Raw genomic sequence first — 20,866 nt, 5'->3', positions numbered from 1 at the left:
CATGTGACATTGTGCAATGTACTGTATGTATTTCGCATAGGTACTTCGTTTCTCGTGGTTAAGGTGGTGGTAGAATAAGGCGAAACGTACACTGTAAAAGGTTTTTTTTTCCACGGAGTGGAAGACTATTATTACACCTATTATTATTAATTTTTCACAAATTCAAATCAGAAAAAAATAGCCCAAAAATAGCCCTGAAAATTTTTGAGTAGCCCAAAAAGTCGCAAGTAGCCCAATGGTAAAAATCAATAGCCAATTCAAATTTCAAGTAGCCCAATTGGCTACTTGTAGTCCAATCTGGCAACCCTGTCCTCCTCCACCCACAAGACTGGCTTTACTGCACCTCAAGCGTTCCTACGGGATGTTGTTCTTAGGTTTATCTCTGTGTCATGTTTTGTATCAGCTGTTTTCCGAGATTGGTAGTTTAAATACGAATGCGTTTATGTAATAAAAATAAACGCCATGATAGACCAACTTCTCTGACAGTGAAGGTAGGAGCAACTCTGTACATTGCTTGCATTCGCTCTTGCAGCTCTGATACGAAATTATCAATTGCAACTCAGCCGAATGCGCCAGGAACTTGCAACTCACTGCTGATACGACCGAACAAAGCGTTCAACGTCATGCAAACACGCTTCATGAGGCCTTTTGTGTATAGAAACGTTAACTAAAAAACGCAAATATATTAAACAGGATCTGTAGCACCAGCATGCATTATCAGTTGAAATACGTAGATATTTAGTGATTTTCTAGCTATGTTCAGCGTATGGATCTCGTGCTTTTATCGGATTTGGGAGCAATATGCACGCATGTATGACATCTTTCAAATGCCTACACGGGGCATACACCTGAGTCAATTTTTGTAAAAAAAAAAAATAATAATAAATAAAATATCAACTTGGATTCGATTTTGAAAATACAGTCCGGATCACCTTACTTAATAGGCCTACTCTAAGAGAGGAAACCTAACCATTTCCCCCCCATTACTACATATGCTAGTAGATTTTGGTGATTTTCTAGTTTGGAGATTGAATTTTCTTTTGCCAACTTCGTTTCGAATTTTGATACTGAGAAAATTACAACTGCTAGCGATTTTCTAACTGTTATGTTGGCAGCACTAACAACAGTTGTCGGTAGTGAAAATTCTGATTTCTGAGCCAATTAACAGAAGCTAGTGAGAATTTGAACATACTAATAATTAATAATTGTACCTATTTTTAAGAAAGGGGAAGAGAGTAACTGTAGTAATTTCCGAAGAATGTCACTTCTGTTTACATTGTATAAAATTTTGTACAATATTCTTTTGAGAAGATTAACTCCATGTGTAGATGAAATTATTGGGGATCATCAGTGCGGTTTTAGGCGTAATAGATCGACTATTGATCAGAATTTTTCTATTTGACAGATATTTGAGAAAAATGGGAGTAGATAGGCCTGCAATACATCAGTTATTAATAGATTTAAAAAAGGCATATGACTCGGTTAAGAGAGAAATTTTATATAACATTCTTATTGAATTTGGTATTCCCAAGAAAATAGTTCAATTAATTAAAATGTGTCTCAGTGAAATTTACAGCACAGTCCGTATATGTCAGCTTCTGTCTGCTGCTGTTCCAATTCACTGCGGACTAAAGCAAGGAGATGCACTGTCAGGTTTACTTTTTAACTTCGCTCTAGAATATGCCATTAGGAAAGTTGAGGATAACAGAGAGGGTTTGGAATTGAACGGGTTACATCAGCTTCTTGTCTATGGGGATGACGTGAATATGTTAAGAGAAAATCCACAAACAATTAAAGTGAAAACACGGAAATTTTACTTGAAGCAAATAAAGCCATATGTTTGCAAGTAAATCCCGAAAAGACAAAGTATATTATTGTCTCGTGACCAGATTTTTGTACGAAATGGAAATATAAAAATTGGAAATTTATCCTTCGAAGAGGTGGAAAAACTCAAATATCTTGGAACAGCAGTAATGAATATAAATGACACTCGGGAGGAAATTAAACGCAGAATAAATATGGGAAATGTCTGTTATTATTCGGTTGAGAAGCTTTTGTCATCTAGTCTGCTGTCAAAAAATCTTAAAGTTAGGATTTATAAAACAGTTATACTGCCGCTTGCGTTATATAGGTTTCTTCACTGTAGCTACAACACGACAGCTGTATCAGACGAGTTATATGATCAATATATTTTGTAGTTTCCCGCATACGAGTGCCGTTCTTTAATTCTCATTTCCACTGACGTCACTCAGACTTCAAGATATAGGCTATCGCGAAATGTAGTATTAGTAGTAGTATTTATTTATTTAACCTGGTAGAGATAAGGCCGTCAGGCCTTCTCTGCCCCTCTACCAGGAGATTCCAACTACAATATCAACAATAAAATTACAATTAGTATTAAATTTACAATTACAATTACAAATAATATTACAGTTAGTATTAAATTTACAATTACAATAAAATCAAAGTACGAAAAGATTACCTGAATAATTAAAGCTAGATAATTTATCATAGAGAAACAAAGAATATTTTATATTTACTGAATTACAAATTAAATCTAGAATAACAAAATTGTATAGTGATGAAATTACTGGATATTGAAATATTTTGTGATAGATTAAAGAAACTATTTACAAGTAATCAATTACTGACCAAGTGCCTAGTAAGTTTTCGTTTGAATTCAATTTTATTTCGACAGTCCCTGATGCTAGCAGGTAGCGAATTCCAGAGTCTTGGCAGGGCTATTGTGAAAGAAGATGAGTATGAGGAGGTGCGATGGGATGGTATTGTTAGTATTGTTTCATGACGAGAGCGTGTGTTCAGATTATGGTGGGAAGAAAGGTAAGTGAAGCGAGACGACAGGTACGAAGGAATAGAAGAGTTCAAGATTTCGAAGAGAAAGAGGAGTGAATGTAAATTTCATTTCTTATCTAGTTTAAGCCAACCTATTGCTTCCAGGGATGGGGTAATATGATCATATTTACGTGTAGTCAGATTTTAAAAGTGCTGCTCTCTTTCGCGTCTTCGTAATCAGTGAAGTTCGCCTTTTGGCGGCTGAAGGAATACAAACCAAAATCCGAAGCGAACTTTAATTTGTCGAATTCTTGTACCCGAAAATGAACAGCAACGAATTCGAATTTCAGTGCTGTAATCAACAGAAACCGAAGAGAAGTGCATCCTTAATCATGGATTATCAACAGTAATCTCACTAGACGTTTTGATTTATCTAGAGAAAATCAAAACTCGAGTGGGATTTAATTGACTATTACACGATTAGAAGAAAGTATATAAAGATTAGAAGTAACGAAGTACTCCAATACAATAAAATATTAATTGACTTACGAAAATACAACTGTCTTCAAATGTATTATTGTACCATCTCAACATTACAAATATTACGCTAGATGCATGCTAGATGGCAGTAGTGAGCAATGCCTTCTCGTCGAGAAGTTCTCGATCTACACGTATACACGATGGCAAAGTTACTAGTCAAGAAGGCTTTGTTGATTCAGTTTCATTTTTATTAAAATGCCACATTCCACTTCAGTTATCCGAATCCCAGTAATCAACGTCACTTGACAGATGATTTTCAATAAATCTTAATATTAAACAATCTCTGATACGTGACTATCCACAATATCATATAGTAGAAGCTATAACGTAACCTAACTAATATACACAAGTGTTAGAAAAGTTTTAATTAACGACGATGACATAAAAAATAAACCTGAATAATTTTAAAAAGAATAATTATTGAATGTACAATTTTCAAATTTGAATGTGGTTGGTGGTTCAATTGATGTTATATTGGACGTGTGCGTAATAGAAGTGGAACTCGTTGATTTAGGCCTACATGGTGTATTCAACTTATTTAGGATTTCCGAATGGTGCTCTTCATTTATTTGTAAATCGGATTTCAGAAGATGCATAGGTATGATCAGTGATTTTTATTAATTCTTGTTCTTGAATGCCATTGCGAGTCATATTTGAAACTGCTGTGCATCGACTGGAGTGGTTTGTAATATATATATATATATTTTTTTTTTTTTGACGTCCAGACCAGCGCAGTTTCAAATGTTGGCAAACAAAGAAACAAATGCTAGGGACGCGATAAAATTAAACAAATGCTAGGGACGCGATAAAATTGTGCGATAAGCAGCCATGATTGGTTGAAATACGTCCTTTCGTACCGTTTTATTGGTCAAAAGTAGTATGACGTAGTAAGAGTGTAATAGTCAGTGAAAATATGTATTTTAAAGTTACGTCCATTGTTCAGTACCTATCAAATTTAAAACAGTAGCAAAATAATTAAACTAAAATTTTCCTCTCTCTCCCTTCAAAACTAAGTTTATCACTAAAGTTTATCTATAGTAATCTCAGATCTCGAGTGACATTTATTAGTACTATTTCGTGAATAAAATAAAAATGTAAATAATAGCCTATATCTAGTAATGCCGCACTTCGATTATTGTGACGTTTTGTTAAGTGACCTAAGTTCTGAACTGTCAGTGAAGTTACAGCGAGCTCAGAATATGTGCGTCAGATACGTGTGCAACATCCGACGATATGATCACATATCACCGTCCTTCGCAAGTCTTTCGTGGCTCCGACTTAAAGAACGCTTGTCTTTACTCTTTCGAATTCTGCGCACCTTAACACCAAATTACCTTTCGTCTCGTTTCTCTTATCTATACTCTAACCACGACGTAAATACCAGATCACTTATCTGTGGCACGCTAAGTATACCTCTTCATAGAACATCTTGTTATTCATAATCTTTTACAGTATCCACCTCGCGTCAATGGAATTCCTTGTCACAAAGTATTAGGGGCTGCAAGACAATAAACACCTTTAAGAACAGCTTAAAAGATAACCTTATTAGCATTTCACTCCAATCATACTGATTTAAACTATCACTGACTACATTGTTACTTCTTTCTTTTAGACATCATCCTGATTGTGCTGTATTTTCAATATTGTCTCATAATAATCTCTTTCTATTATCTAATATTATTTGAAATATATTAACAATCTATGTATTTTAGCTTAATTCTGCTACACAGTTTATTTCAGTGTTTAATTAATAGTTCATAGTATTTTGTTGTTTAATTCGTAAATAACTCTTATATACATGTAACTCTCACCTAAATCAAATTGTTGAATTCTTTGTAAGTTCATGCATATGTATATACTCTTTTTGCTGGTTGAGTGGAAGAGAAGGCCTTACGGCCTTAACTCTGCCAGCTAAAATAAATTATTATTATTATTATTATTATTATTATTATTATTATTATTATTATTATTATATCCCTAAAATTCCCTCACAAAATGTTAATAATTATATAGCCTATTTATGAATACTTAACTTATTCAGACATTGCAAAGTTGAAATAGATGAATAACGATCACTGTAATAAAGAAATTGGATGTTATTCAGTAAGGCCAATTGAGAAAAGCGAAATACAGGTTTAACAGTGTTCATTATCTGTACTGCACTTTTCTTTTGTTATTACAGCAGAAACACATTTTCATTATCTGCTGAAATCATAATTTAATTTAAACATTTTATGATATCATTACAAAACAATAATCTGATTAATACATATTTAATTAAATGAACAATTGTTACGAAGGAGTGTCATTTCCTTTAGATACAATGGACATGGAATTAGAAGATGAAGATGTAGATGTGGAAGTAGAATTTCGCACTTTATTTAGTACAATGGATTCATGGTCATAGATTTATGGGGAAACAGTTGGCGACACTGAGTAAACAAAAGTACGACAAATTTATATTGATAAATCGAGCTGCAAAAATTATCGCGATGTATAACTGTGATTGGTTGGAATTCAAAATTTCATTACACTTCATTGGTCGAAAATGAAATGACGTCATATAAATTAAATAGTCGTTGTAAAAATTGGGTTACAATAATTCTAAAAATTTGTGGACAATAATAATCTGTATCGTTAACTTTCTAGTCTGGTTTCAGAAACATGAGTTAAAATTGTTTTGTGTATTTTCTTTATGATTCGGAAGTTTAAGACCTGAAAGTGTTGAAATTATTAGCGTCAAGTGGAAAAAGAACAGTTTTAATTATGTCAGTTTGTGTGTGAGGCAAAGGGTAGGCCTAAATAAAGTCTTCACTCTCAGGATAAACACAGCCTGTCTGTTGGTTACGCGTCTAGAACTGTAACAGGCTAAATTCGCTTGTAAATACCGTCTGTGGGTTTCGTTTGAAGTATTTCTGTAGGTCGCAGGGTTTAGTCTAGTTTCATCTGTACAGCTTCTCTCATTTACAGCATACCATTGCTGCATGGATTTTATTAAAGAGGAAGTAACGAAACGCTAGACTCTTCAACCAGTAGCGGATCTTGGTCTACGTATTAGCACAGTCTACTATATACAGTCACGAAGCTTGAGTTTTGAGGGTGCTAGAAACAATAGACTGTGACGGTACTATTTTGCATTGCCTATAATGAGGCGATATTAGCCATCCTAGTGGTGAGCAACTATCTAATGTTTGCATATTTACTACGTATTGAGCTTCGCGACTGTATATATTAGACTGTGGTATTAGTCCATAGCTAAAGTTTTCCTCAACATAACTCTGTGTTCTAGGATCGGTGCGATACCCGGCTGTGGCGTGCAAAGAAACGTATTTGTCCATTCAAAGACTCCTCTAAATTGAGCTTTATCAATAAGTCGCGACTTACGCGTCTTAGGCCCAATTGTATAAAACTCCCTGACTAAAGATCAACTTTGATCGAAGATCGAAAAGTGAACCGAGTTCAGACACATCTTCTATTGTATAAAACTTTTCTGCGATCAAATTACCTTGGTTCAAATGCAATCTAAGTTCACGTGAAAAGGATTTGGCAACATCGCATAAACAGGTGAAATACGTGATGCGCGGACAGGTTTGTTCAGTGTTGCCAATCTAGCGACTTTAACTCCTTTTCAACAACAATTTCTTTTAACTTTTATATTGCTTAAATATGGATTTAGTGACCTTTTTAGCACCCCATAGTGACAAAATTGAATCTTTCTTTGTTGATAATGAGAAATCTAGCGACTTTATAACTACTTTTTGGCGACTTTCCGTACACTCTGTTGGAGACACTGGTTTTTTGTGCAATGTAAATAATGGTGGACAATAAGAAGAAGGTTGACTGTTCTCCAAGTTGTTATCATGTTATGGTGTTTGATACTGCTAAACATAATAAAGCTTTATAAAACGCCAATTTTCGTTTAGTAATACGGTTAATTGAAAATTTATGAATGTACCTATCATATCCATTAACAATTAATGGTTGTTATAAACATAATATAATTATAGGTTATGTTATTTGATACTGCTGAACACGATACAGCCTTATAAAATATAAGATTGTGTATTAAGGCAAGAAATTGAAAGAAATATATATAAATGTACTATCATATCTATTAATATTAATAATAATGGATACTTTATTAGCACAATCTGTCACTCGTATATTTCAAACAGAAAAGAAATAACTGAACTTGGATCATCTAACTTAATCGGAGAAATTTCTTCAGTCAAAGTTGACTTTAGTTCGAGACAAATTAATCTCAGATTAGAATTTATACAACACAAAATTCCAAGTTCAGCTGAAACAAGGATCAATTTAACCTCTGATCTAAGATTAAATGGTTTATACAATCGGGCCTTAGTGTACCCTTTTGTTTTTAAAAGCGTGATTAGGAAGGTAAATGGATTTAAACACTTGTTATATATTACGCGATATTTACCATCACTCATGTTGTATAGAAGTCACGTCACTGCGTGAAATTCAAACCCAAACTGATTATTTTTCTCTTCTATATTTTGTCTCCTGCCATCTGTTTACTGCCATAAAGTTTGCCTTACCCAGACTTGCTATCATCAAACACTTGGCTATATTACAGTATAAACATACAGCACTGTGAAGGGCTTCCCCTCTTAGCTGAGCTGACAATAATAAAATAATTTTAGATAAGATATTTACTGTTCCTTAAGGTATTAATAATTTGATGATTAGTATGGTGACATCAGATGCAACGGGGGATTTCGTAAAACTTTCCACGGGCAGCCTTCTAGCCTGTGGCTGGAAGCAGTTCATTAGCTGGGCATCGCCAGCGCGTGCATGCCTCCGGAAAATAAATTGTCACAAATGTATGGGTGCCGATCCCATTTTTATAAATGCAGTAGTTTACAGATAATACATCAGCGAACAAGTCTATATTTTTTTCAGATTTTTAACTTGGCTATTTAATATAGTAATTTTGCTTTGAAAAAGAAATGATTAAAAAAATAGGCCAAATTTTAAATTTATTTGCGATAGGCCTAAAGTAATAAAAAGTGTTGTATTTCGTCTTTCAACTGCGCCAAACCGCAAATCTCAATTATATGTAGACACAGAGTTCCAAGCGAGTTTATGTAACAGTGCGCGCATCATTTGCGTAACTTCAAATAGTCATAACTACATAAATAATTAATAATTGTGAAAATAAAACAATACTGGTATCCTTACTTGATGTCTGGAATTCATGAAAAAGAATTCGACCATTTCCGAGAAGGTCGTGTTTTATTGCTGTGCGATATGACGTGGATGACTCATATGTCTAATATTATTAATAAAAAAAATTATTTTTCGCTTCATCTTGAATTTACTTTCAATAATCGAATTCTTGTAAGTTACATAACAGAGCAGAAGTTTTTTCAGTGAACCCAATAGTCAATAATAGCACAGGCTACGTAAATTTTTTGTAATCTGCTGTTTAACGGCGCTGTATCAACTAATAGGTTACTTAGCATCGATAGAATTGGTGATAGCGAGATGGTATTTGGCGAGTTGAGGCCTACGACTCTTCATATCATTGTGTGACATTCCTCATACAGTTGGGGAAAACCTCGGAAAAACCCCAACCAGATAATCAGTCCAAGCTAGATTCCAACCCGCGGCCGAACGTAGCTCCGGATTGGAAGGCAAACACGCCTACCTTCTGAGCTACTCCGATGGCGACTGTTTGAAGAAAGCTAATTTTATAAAGAGTGTGTAAAACTACAAACGCAACAATTTAGGGCAGTGATTCTCAACCGGGGTCCGTAAATGGGGGACCGCAAACAAAATGATAATAATATATTTTTATATATTTTGAATAAACTTTATTTATTCAGCTTCCTCCAAGTTGAGGCCGCCTAAAAGACAAAGCTTACCATAAAATTGTTTTTTATTTTTAATAAATGGTAGGTAAACATTTATTATAATGGAAAAAAAGAGAAAACAATAGAGAAGGAAAGGAAAAAAAATAATACAATTATAAATAACTGAGCTGAACTGAAATAACTTCACACATCATCTCTGTATTCCTCATCTTTCACTGTTGCTACCTCTCTCGTCACTGAAACTCTCTGCCGCCTGAAGTCAAGGGCTGCCGAACATTGAAATTGAAATCTTTTAAATCCAAGTTAGAAAATTATCTTATGACGAGTTGCCAAACTAACTTACTATTATGACAAGTGTTGTATTGCATGTTTCCACGTATTCACATTTTTTTATGTTCTAGTGATATTTAACTTATTTTATATTTTGTTTTCATATTTTCCGACAATGGTATATCTCTAATGTGATAAGCTGAGCTATATACTCGTATAATAATTATTTTCCTTACCATGTGTACCTAAAAATATTGTATTCATTGTATGCTTTGTACTGCACTATTTTATTATTATTATTATTATTATTATTATTATTATCATTATTACTATTCTTATTTTATCATTATTATTATTATTATTATTATTATTATTATTATTATTATCAATAATCGTCTTATTTTTTATACTTTGTATATCTCATTTATTTTGACCTGCTGTTCACATTTTATTATGCTTTTTTCTTTCTTTCTATATGTTATATATTATGTCTGATTTCTACTTACTTGTTGTTTACATTTTATTATTATTATCTTATTCAGTTTAATTTTATGTGTAAAATTGTAGTGTACTTTGTAAATTTGTAGTGTTTTTTGTAACGCAGTTTTACTCCTAGTTGAGTGTTCGAGAAGGCCGTATGGCCTTAACTCTGTCAGGTTAAATAAATCATTATTATTATTATTATTATTATTATTATTATTATTATTATTATTATTGTGAAACTTGGACTCTCACATTGAGAGAGGAACAGGGATTAAGGGTTCTGGAGAATAAGGTGCTTAGGAAAATATTTGGAGCTAAGAGGGATGAAGTTACAAGAGAATGGAGAAAGTTACACAACACAGAACTGCACGCATTGTATTCTTCACCTGACATAATTAGGAACATTAAATCCAGACGTTTGAGATGGGCAGGGCATGTAGCACGTATGCGCGAATCCAGAAATGCATATAGAGTGTTAGTTGGGAGGCCGGAGGAAAAAAGACCTTTAGGGAGGCCGAGACGTAGATGGGGAAGATAATATTAAAATGGATTTGAGGGAGGTGGGATATGATGATAGGGACTGGATTAATCTTGCTCAGGATAGGGACCAATGGCGGGCTTATGTGAGGGCGGCAATGAACCTCCGGGTTCCTTAAAAGCCAGTAAGTTATTATTATTATTATTATTATTATTATTATTATTATTATTATTATTATTATTATTATTATTAAACAAATCATTAATTCCAGTAGAAACAACAAAAAAGACGTAATACTTGACAAAAATATAATTGTAAAAAAGCTAAATATTTATTGAAACTGGTTTAACATCAGTCGCCGTCGCTGTGAATGACATATTGAACAGGAATGGCGAATTCTCGGAGCTGTGATTTTGGAACTATAGTCACAGTCGAAACCAGTGACGAACCTATCACAGTGACAAAGTCACAGGTCTTCAAATCACACCCCACCACTAGCACGCAGATCATGGTCGTGTGGTGTAATCCTATCAGAAATCTTTCAGCGCAGTCTCTGACAGCGAATCTCTCCGAAGCTACACAGCTTTAAAACCACGCTACAGCCCAGTTCAATGACGAAAATGGTAACAGAGCTGACGTTTAGTCTGAGAACCTTTCAATCAGGAAAAGTACTCTTCTACGAGCTGTTAACCTACGAGAGGGATTACTTTTACTTCTGAAGCAAACCGTGGTAAAGCCACTATACTTAGCCAGAACTCGCAAGTTTCTCATTCAATTATGACCGTGTAAACCATCGAGTACAGCGTCATATGTGAAGTACTTCTACGCAACAGAGTCAGTGTCGTGCTGCAGAATTTCCCCCCTTAACGACTTACGAAGATAACACATGGTCTTTTGTCATGAAATCGCTTCACGCAACAAAATTATCTTTTGTTACTCACGTTTTGTGTGTTGTGCAAAACACTGCAACTCTCTTGTGGCCTACTTCCTGAAACCCTGATAAGCTTAATCTTCGTTAAGCTGACGCATTTTTCAGCGTTTCTACTTGGCAACCACGAGACGTTGTTCGTTTCTGATTCGTAATCCTGCTCACTCCATCTTCATCCGACAATTACAACACACAGAGACACGCGATATGTTAACAGTGTATCTTTAGAATCTGGACGAACATCTCACTAAAACGTATTTAGTTCAGATATTGCTAGTGTTAAAAAATTAGAGCGGCGAATTTTAATGCCGGAGACAGGAGTTCACTTTCCAGTGAAGTCTCCTGAAATCTCTGATATAAAAAGAAGCTGTTAGAGTAGAATTTCCTGAGATAATCGTGTTTCCTTTGTCATGGCTTCACCAGTTTTTCCCCACAAAACATAAACATGTTTAACAGAAACTACATCATCAATAGGGTAAATTAACTCTGGGAATCTCAACAGTTGGTCCTGACATCGAAGTCTTGAGATTTGGCACAACGAGAGATGAAATTGCTGATTCTGAGGAATAAATATAACTTCTGATACTTGTTAAAACGATGTATTGGGAAAAGGAAGTGAAATTAGAAAGTTTATTCTGGTCTAAGTGATTTCAGAAAGTTCCGGAGAGTATATTTGTCAAAGACTGGAGTTGAAGATTCTCACTTTTCTTCTCATAATCTGTTATCTGAATGTGTAATAGAATAAACATCACCGATGAGTACAGAAAAAAACATATTCCAATTATGCTGGAATGATAATGCATATAGAGGGTGTAAGTGTAATAACCCTGCCATATTGCTGAAAAGTTAATGATTTTCTCAGATTTTTTTTTTCAAATAATTAACAACGTTTTTAAGGTAAATATTGGAAGGAAGATCGTGATTTTTGTCAAAATAGATAGAAATCTAATAAGGAATTATTTATTCTTCTGGCATATTTCAATAGCGTAGATCAGGCCTGCACAAGGTTTGCGCTCTCCGAGCCGGCTCACAGCACATGAGCGGAATGCAGATATTAGCTGAGCTCTGTATAGGGTGGACTGGAAGAAGGGGTGATCTGGTACAAAATATACACAAAAGGAAATACAGTACTAGTAAGAGTGTTCATGAAATGAATTCCTGTTCAGTGTTTGCAAAACTATCTTGGACTATTATTAATTAATAAAGAAATATTTATTTTACAGAAATAATAGAAATTCTATAGCTACTTAAATGTACAATATCATTTTGTTATTTTTTACTTATCAGTACATCAAAACGAGGTTTTATGCTGTTGGCAGCTGAAAGGAACAGTAGCCTACTGATAGTAATGAAACATCAGTTACAGATGTTCGATGTCTGCCTTTATTAAATTTGATTATAGAAAACAGTTGCTCACAAATATAAATGTTGAGCCAAACATAACAATCATTTTCACTGCCAGCATGTGTAGTCGTGGATATTATTGCTAATGTTTAGGGCCTGTACTACGATCGCCTGTTAAAGCTCCAGATTCGTATACTCCAGTTTAGCAATCTGGAAGTTAAATATTTTGTTCTGTACTACCAGCGGATTTTAACTGCAGGATTGTTATCCGGAAGATATAGTAATATTTTTATTACGTTGGCAATGAAGTTACTGAAAATGTAGTGAAATTTATTGCGTTGGTATACCTTTCCCCGCGTATTTCATGTTTATGTTCCGTGTTTATATGGTACTATTTATTTTGAGGTTTTATTGTAAGCATTATTGTTATTATTTATTATAATGCTGAAGCTCCAGCCAAGAAAATAACAGAGTGAAGAACAGAAAATTAGACATACTGTATGAAGAAACTTTACATGGAAGCAAAAGGTAAGATTTTAAAGGTTATGTTTCTTTTCGAATAGTAATAATTCCTACAATATGATAATATTTTGGTTTTAATTAGTAGGCCTAAAGAGGACGGGTGCGGGTTCCAGCAAAAGTGCGTTTTTCTCCATAATCATTGTTTTATTCATGTGTAACTGCACAAGAAGTGTAGGTGGCAATTATTTTTGTATTGTAATTAATATTAAGTGTGCTTTCAGTTTGTTGTATAGCCTACATTATTAGTGAATAGGGCCTATTTCGGTAATTTTTCTAGAAATAATGTACACACGGCTTCAAATCATGGGTCGAAGGCATAGTAACTCGTTTCAAAAGAAACGTTCACTGATACTGATAATAATGAATGATGTTTTTGGCCTGGGATTTCTAACCAACATTAGTACAGCAAGGTACACTGTTCCTAGTAAATTACCAATATTTCAGTATGTTAAGCCTACGTATTTTACTGTTAGTAAATGGGCGGATATTTTGTATTAGTCCTATAATACCATTCGATCACAGATAGGGCCCAACATTATTTTTTAAAAGAACAGCATGAGGAGGAGAGACGTTTCCACTAAAATGCAATATCTGTTGCTGCTACCAGTTCGACTATAATCACTCACTGTAATGCACATTCAACACCTCGTAAAATAACACAGAAACAGAAGATATTCAGTTTTTCCCAAAGTTTCTATGTACAGTATAGTCATGTTTGATATTGTACTGACAATCGTCCATTAAAAGCTCTTGCTTATTTAGGTATAGAAACTTAGATAAGGGAAAAAGAGAATTACAGTATATCTTCTAATGTTGTAGGTTGCATATGGAATTAACCTAGTTTTACTTCCTTTTTAGTAATATAGAATGAAGCATGGGAAGAATATAGTAACATCAGCACAAATACAAGGACCTGAAAACAGCTGAGAAGCAAATTTGAATTCTTGGAAAAGAACACAAAGAAAATTGCTGCTGCAGAGAGACAATGCAGGCTACAAACAATTGGAGCCCCTCCAACTGAAGCAAAACCAAATCCAAACTTAGCCAAGGTAAGTGATTTAATTCTCCTATCAATTGAGTGATTTCTCAGTGATTTTTATTCATATTCAATGCATAAGTTCACTTATATGTTAATTTATACAATTATTACATAATAAGCAGAGGAAATTGTATAACACAAGTTTGAATTCTTTTTATTTATTTATTTATTTATTCATTCATTCACTCATTTATTTATTTACTTACTTTTGTTACAGCCGAAGTAGTAACTAAACCAAGTTCCACTGATACCAGTGCAGCTAATAACACGAATGAGGTTAGTGTGTAAGGAATTAAGAGTCAGAAGAAGAGATGATGAGCTTTAAAGATAAAAGAAAATATTAGATTCTTGAAAATTGTTATACAAATTTAATTTAATGTCGGTATTACTTTATAATACTATTATTTCTATTATTACCATTCAGGTTCACAGTGCAATTCTTTAGTTTTTGAAGTGAACCTGGACATCCCAACAATATCTCCAGGTAATTTGATTTATACTACAAAACATTCTTTCACATTCTACGTATGATCCTTTTCCAATCTGAAATAGCTGTAACATGTAAACACATTTTCAGCCAACATGTTGAAAATAAAACTAACACACATACTATATATGAAATCTGCAGCAAGCAGTAGATAAATTAGATGCAAAGGTTAAAAAAAAAAATGTTAAAATATAAATTGTGCATAATGATGAAATGGTCACAAGAAATGGATGTCATAAAAACTAAACATCATTGTATTATAATATTATGTGGGATTTGAGTGGGAATTTGAAATTTATAAATGTAGGCCTAAAAATAGAAAGTACACTAAACTGAAGAATTTATTTTGAGATTTCTCTGTAATGGGTTTGTAATTAGATTAGGCCACATTATGTTAAGTTGTATTTCAATTTTACCGTGAGGATTCTCACTTTGAAACTTGTGAATGATTTTTTGTGTACAGAAAAACTGAAAAATATCTTTTCATAAGGTAAAAGAGAAACTGACTACACTCTATTTACAATAGAACTATTTGCTTGGTTTTCTCTCTCTCTCTTTTTTATTGCAGCTTCACTTTCTTATTGTTAAAAATGAGTTTGGATTAATAGCACATTAGAAAATACAATACTGTTACAGCTGCTGACTTTGAAGTGTCCACACATTTATGATAAAACATCATCTTTCTCCAGAATTGAATATCTTATGAATTAATTCCACTCTTAAAATATTACAGAGTCAGCTGGTGCAGCAGGTGAAGGTCTTCCACTGTACGGGTATTTACACAGTGTAATGAAAGTAAGTTTTAAGTGAAATTACTGGTTTATTCAGTGTAGGTAGTGTAGGCTAAACTCAGAAAGATCTGAATATAAGCATATATCCCTCTCTTAAATATTTCAGCTGATAATGGGATAATAGCTGATCGAGTTACACCCCAAGAATGCTTAAAAAAAAAGAAAGAAAGAAAGAAAGAAAAAGCAAGCCTCTGAGGAATGCATTAGCCACATTGAAAAATCTTTCTCCATCTGTGAACTGTAAGTTTAATGTTGACTTACTTTTACTTGAGATGTTAGAAATTCATGAACTTCAGTACTATTACAGTGATTTCTTTAAAAAATACATTAGTTGAAAGTTGGATGCTAACATTATAACATAGAATGATTTGAAATAAAAGTAAGTCATATCCTCATGTTTGCAAAGAGATGGGGTTTGGAATATCAAAAGTAAGATTTGGAGTTTTTACATTACTTTTTCCTCCTCTTTAATGGGTGGTCTATCTACAAAGACATCTTCAATTAGTGGCAGAAAGTAAATGCTACAATAATCACCCATTCTTTATGTTTTAACAAAAAATATGTTTAATTTTGTTGACCAGATTTGTTTGACCTGGATAACTGGGAGATTACTTCTTCTCATCCTTCTAATGGAGTGATAATCTCTTGCAGCTGTTCTTGATCCCTGTGGTCTCTGGCCTCTGCTTTATCTGCTAGTCTTCAGGATTAGGTTCGAGTCAGGTGATAATTATTAGCTAATCTAAGGTTTCTGGTTGGGTTCGGGTCTGGTTCAGTTCAGGCCGAGATGGGCCGGGCCTAAGAATTATGGCCCGTGCAGATCTCTAACAAATGGGGCTTATAGCTGAAGTTGGCTCTGCCACAGTTTTCCAAGTTTTGTGTATTTGCATATGTATTTGTGTTGTGTTTAATTACAGTTACTATGTACTCTTATGTATTAGCCTGTATATTATTAATTTGTAAATATGACATGTACCATAGCATATATAATGAGACAGTGGATGTAATACATGATTATGCTTATTGTGTCTCCTGAAAAATGTCGTGTTTTGTTCACACAAAATAAATAAATAAATTTTAAATTTAATTGCAGCTATAGTGCATCTCTCTTGTTTTAAGTACACATTCACAGAGTACCTGAATACAATTGAAGCGTCAGCTGGAACAACGTTGTAAGTTACAAAATTTTCATTCGGTGTGTTTCCGTGTAATAATGTTGTATGTCATGTTACCTTGCTATACTCCTTGGCTTGCAACTGTCCATCAATGCAGTACGTGAAATTTGTCCACTCAAAAGTTTGCTACCCTCATAAGAACAAAGTTGTACGCATATACACATTTTTGCAGCTCCTGTAAATTTTACCAAATATAATTTATAACGTTGTTCCAGCCGACGCTTCAATTAATGTGCCTCTTGAAAAATGTTGTTTTACCATATTTTGCTTATGTAAAATAAATTTGAATTGCAGATACAGTGCATTTTTATTGTTTTAAATAGCCTACAGTGTACCTGGTCATAATTTTTATAATGTATTTATCAAACCTTTGTGTTTGAATCATCTTAGCCTGTTAAGACATCACTGTGAGGGATCCAAGCAATAAAATATATATAAAAAGTAACGATATGAATATGTTTGCATACATGAATCACTAGGCCTAGCGTGAATGAAACAGCTCCCTTGCAAAACATAAATGCCAATTCCAAAACTTTCAGGAAATGAAGAAAAACTGTCACGTCTAAAATTTAATAAACTGTTACAGTTTGTTAAATAATAATACTGTATATAGCAAGCATATCTTAAGTCTGATTAATGAAATATGTTAGGCCTACTCCTACTGGTGAGCGATATGTGCAAGGAAGGAGAAGGGAACTTGCCACCCTACCACATTATCTCCTGACAGTTGTCTCATGAGTGATGCCTTATTGGTATTCCAATCTATCTTCGGAGAGTTGACTAAACAACTAGCAGACACAAAATGAAACAGTTCTAGGAAAACTTTAATCAAGACCTATAATATATACATAAAACCTGTATTAAAATACTATTCAGAAGTATTCGTAACAGCATCAAAAAGAGACAGAATCCCTTGGGGGGGGATAAGCCTTGCACTTAATTACTGGAGAAAATAAAACTACTCCCAATGAAGCATTAAAAGTCATCACTTCAATTAAACCAAGCAGCAAGTGCAGCACTAGCTCGATTGACAACAGTTCCTGCTGTAACTTCGTGGACCCCACAAAAATCTCCTACTGTTGTCAATGTTCTCCCAGTGGCATAGAATCTCAATACCAGTAGTAGTTGGTCCATTGGAGGTAAGGCATTATTTCTGGAAAAATGTATAAACAATGAGATTTGGTTACAACTTTACCGGTAAATCTTTACAATAGCGTTACCAAAAGAAGGCAAGGACTCCCTACAGGATAGCCTGGAAGAGAGAGTTTTGGATGTAGTTTTGATATTTTTTTTTTTTAGACAATTGTAAATGTATGCAAATCATACTAACCTGTCACTAACTCGATCTTACGAAAACTTGTCTTTTCCCTTTAATTAGTAAGGAAACACAGTAATGAAATGAATGTGTTGCCCTTCCCTGCCGCCTACCCTTCTATCTCGATAGAGCGATCCCGCCTACCCGTACCTCTCCACCGCACTCCACTTTCACAGCAACTTTCCACCTTTATTTGGGAAATTGGTGTCGGCACTCAATTTTTCTTTCGTTTATGGTACATATGACTTGACTAGAACCCAAATATATGAATACATTTGTATCTTAAAGTGGTAACGCAATTGTGAAGAAATGGTAGTTTACCATATAAAGGATTTTGATATATTATATACTGTTATTATTTTTTATATAAAAGTATTTTGAAACTGTTATTATTGTAGGTTGCCCTATATTATTATATCAATCACCTTCATACCTTGTAAGGGCAACAGAACACCTGCATGAAGCAACATTCTAACCTCACTTCTACTGTATTACAGGTTACTGTACTTCAAAGTAATTATTATAGTGCTATTATATACAAAATATTGATGTAATACCTACCGAAATAGTGTAGCTTATTATTAACTGTGTTCTTACGAGCTGTGTCTTGTTTCAGTTGATAATTGATTTCATGTAGTAGGTTTCGTTATTCGAAACTGTCTAAAAAATTTCTCGTCATCCCATTCTTCAAAATTATTTGGACGCGGCCTAATTCGTTTTGCTGTTCTGATACAACGAAGCATCTGCTCCAGAACTTATCATCAGAATCAGTATCAAAATTAAATTGATCCTTCAAATCACCAGCTGTACAACGTGCAGCCATCTTGATTTCAACACCGAGTTCCAACCTCCGGATAACGCCAATCTGCTACTCTGCCTCCCGGATTGCTAATCTGGAAGTTTAGCCTCCAGATTGCACATAACCAAAAGTCGTAGTACGCAATTACAACCCAACTTCCGGATAAATATGCCATCTGCCGGATAAGTTTAAACTAGAACTTTATCCGAGAGTCGTAGTACAGGCCCTTAGTCTTGTAAAACTCAACCAGGCTAGTAGTATTACTCAAACGATCTTTAGCTCTTAGGTCACATTGAAGATCAATAAGTTCGAGCTGTAAATCGTTAAATATTAAATGTTATCTTCCGTCTTTTAGATTCCTCCATACTGTACTGTAGCAGTAGGTAAGCAACGTGAAACAGTTACTGAGAATAGGCCTACACACTGCACTCCACTAGATAGCTGAGTGGTCGTTTCCCTCTCCTCTACCTTAATGCAAGTCTATGTCATTCTGACGTATCTTCCTCTCCGTTTCGGCGAGCGGTAAACACAGCTCTCCCGCTCCGAAGGAGCGCGCGTGCTCGTTGAGCGCTGTTTGTGCAGGTATGGCGTAGATGGTTTTCGTGTAAATTCAATTTAATATATGCCCACTAATTTGAAGCCACTAAACAATCAACCGGATTGGAGCGCTGTAGCCAGAGAGTAAGGTTAGTTGTACCTCACCCAGAGAAACAGATCCGAGTTTGTTGAACTCTTACAACCGTATTGCGAAAAGAAAGAGCAGTGTGTTAGCGGCGATGTTGCAGACTGCTGAAACTTCCAACATAACTTTCTAATTACTAGATGACGAGAGAATTGTTCCAGCAACTGTTATTAAGTGAACTAATATTTTTGTTATGCATTAAGAAAAATTCAATCTCGTCTGCTTTTTTTTTTTTACTGAGCTCTGTCGCCATGTTTGGCAAGTGAAACTATGGTCGTTGCCGATGAACAGGCTGCTTTGAATTCATCCTTAGTATTACCCCAGATCAGCGGTTGCCAAACACCACGAAATTGTGACGTAATAGAAATGCAACCCGCACACCACTATCGCAGGGAGAGGGGTGGAGTGGGTATCTCCTCAGGTAATGCAGTGAATAACAGTGCAGAGACGGACTGTGACCAAAAAACAAAAGCAATATAATATTCTTCTACTTATTAACTATACATACTTTTTCCATGTTAATATTTTATCCTCCTTTTCATTATTTTTGTATTATTAATAAAATAAAATAAATTTATTTTCTTATTTACCATAAAAAGAACGTGTACTTTACATCAGCAGATATTTGAAATTAGAAAAACGTACCAGACTGGTCACGAAGTTGTAAATTACACTATATACTTAAAAAAAAAAAAAAACATCGAAGTATTTTACTCCGATTAAGACATAGAAGCCAATACTTTTTATTGTTTATTTATTAACGAAATATTCAAATTACATTACATACGTAGAAAAAAAAGTCGAAGTAGCCTATTTTACCCCGATTAAGACATAGAAGCCGTTACTTTTTATTGTTCGTTTATTATTCAAGTTACAGATAAGGGCGTGGTAATCTTCGTAACAAGAAGAATAATGACAACGTACATTGTTATTTTATACTTAATTTAAAATTTTACAACAAATTAAGTATCTCATATTTTTTCCATCTGCACAAAATAAATACTTTTCCTTCCATGCTCCTTAAAATTAAGTTTTAACTTATTATCTGTTTTGGAAAAGACATCGAAACATATTATCCTACACACTTGTAACATTACATGCGTACGTCCGCTGCTGATAAATGTCTTTACTTATATCGAAGTGATGGCTATAAACAGAGGGTGGGGATATGATGGGGATATGATGTCATGGTTACGCTTGAGTGTCGCGACACAGCTTTTGGCGATCACTGTCCTAGATCATATATGTAACAGATAACTCATCGCTATGTTAAAATCGGCAGCACTTTGAAGAGAACCGCCAGGATCGCCACCCATCCGCCGTAAACGAACACGAGATGGCAGTACAGTCGATAATGCAATTCAAATGGGAATTATGACGTGACTC

At 34.3% G+C, this 20,866-nt stretch overlaps 2 long non-coding RNA genes across 2 annotated transcripts; one reads left to right on the top strand and one right to left on the bottom strand.

Annotated features, from left to right (window-relative positions):
- Nucleotides 1–12,846: 12,846 nt before the first annotated feature.
- LOC138712582 (uncharacterized) lies at nt 12,847–14,643 on the top strand. Its single transcript, XR_011335748.1, has 3 exons — nt 12,847–13,366; nt 14,054–14,244; nt 14,452–14,643. It is a non-coding gene; the product is annotated as an uncharacterized lncRNA (long non-coding RNA).
- Nucleotides 14,644–17,490: 2,847 nt separating this feature from the next.
- On the bottom strand, nt 17,491–19,033 carry LOC138712581 (uncharacterized). The gene is made up of 2 exons (XR_011335747.1): nt 18,597–19,033; nt 17,491–17,837 (listed from the first exon to the last, which is right to left on the bottom strand). It is a non-coding gene; the product is annotated as an uncharacterized lncRNA (long non-coding RNA).
- Nucleotides 19,034–20,866: the final 1,833 nt, after the last annotated feature.

The sequence above is a fragment of the Periplaneta americana genome, chromosome 13 (genome assembly GCF_040183065.1).
Source record: "Periplaneta americana isolate PAMFEO1 chromosome 13, P.americana_PAMFEO1_priV1, whole genome shotgun sequence".
Lineage (NCBI taxonomy): Eukaryota > Metazoa > Arthropoda > Insecta > Blattodea > Blattidae > Periplaneta > Periplaneta americana.
This window is presented reverse-complemented; position numbering and strand designations above follow the sequence as displayed.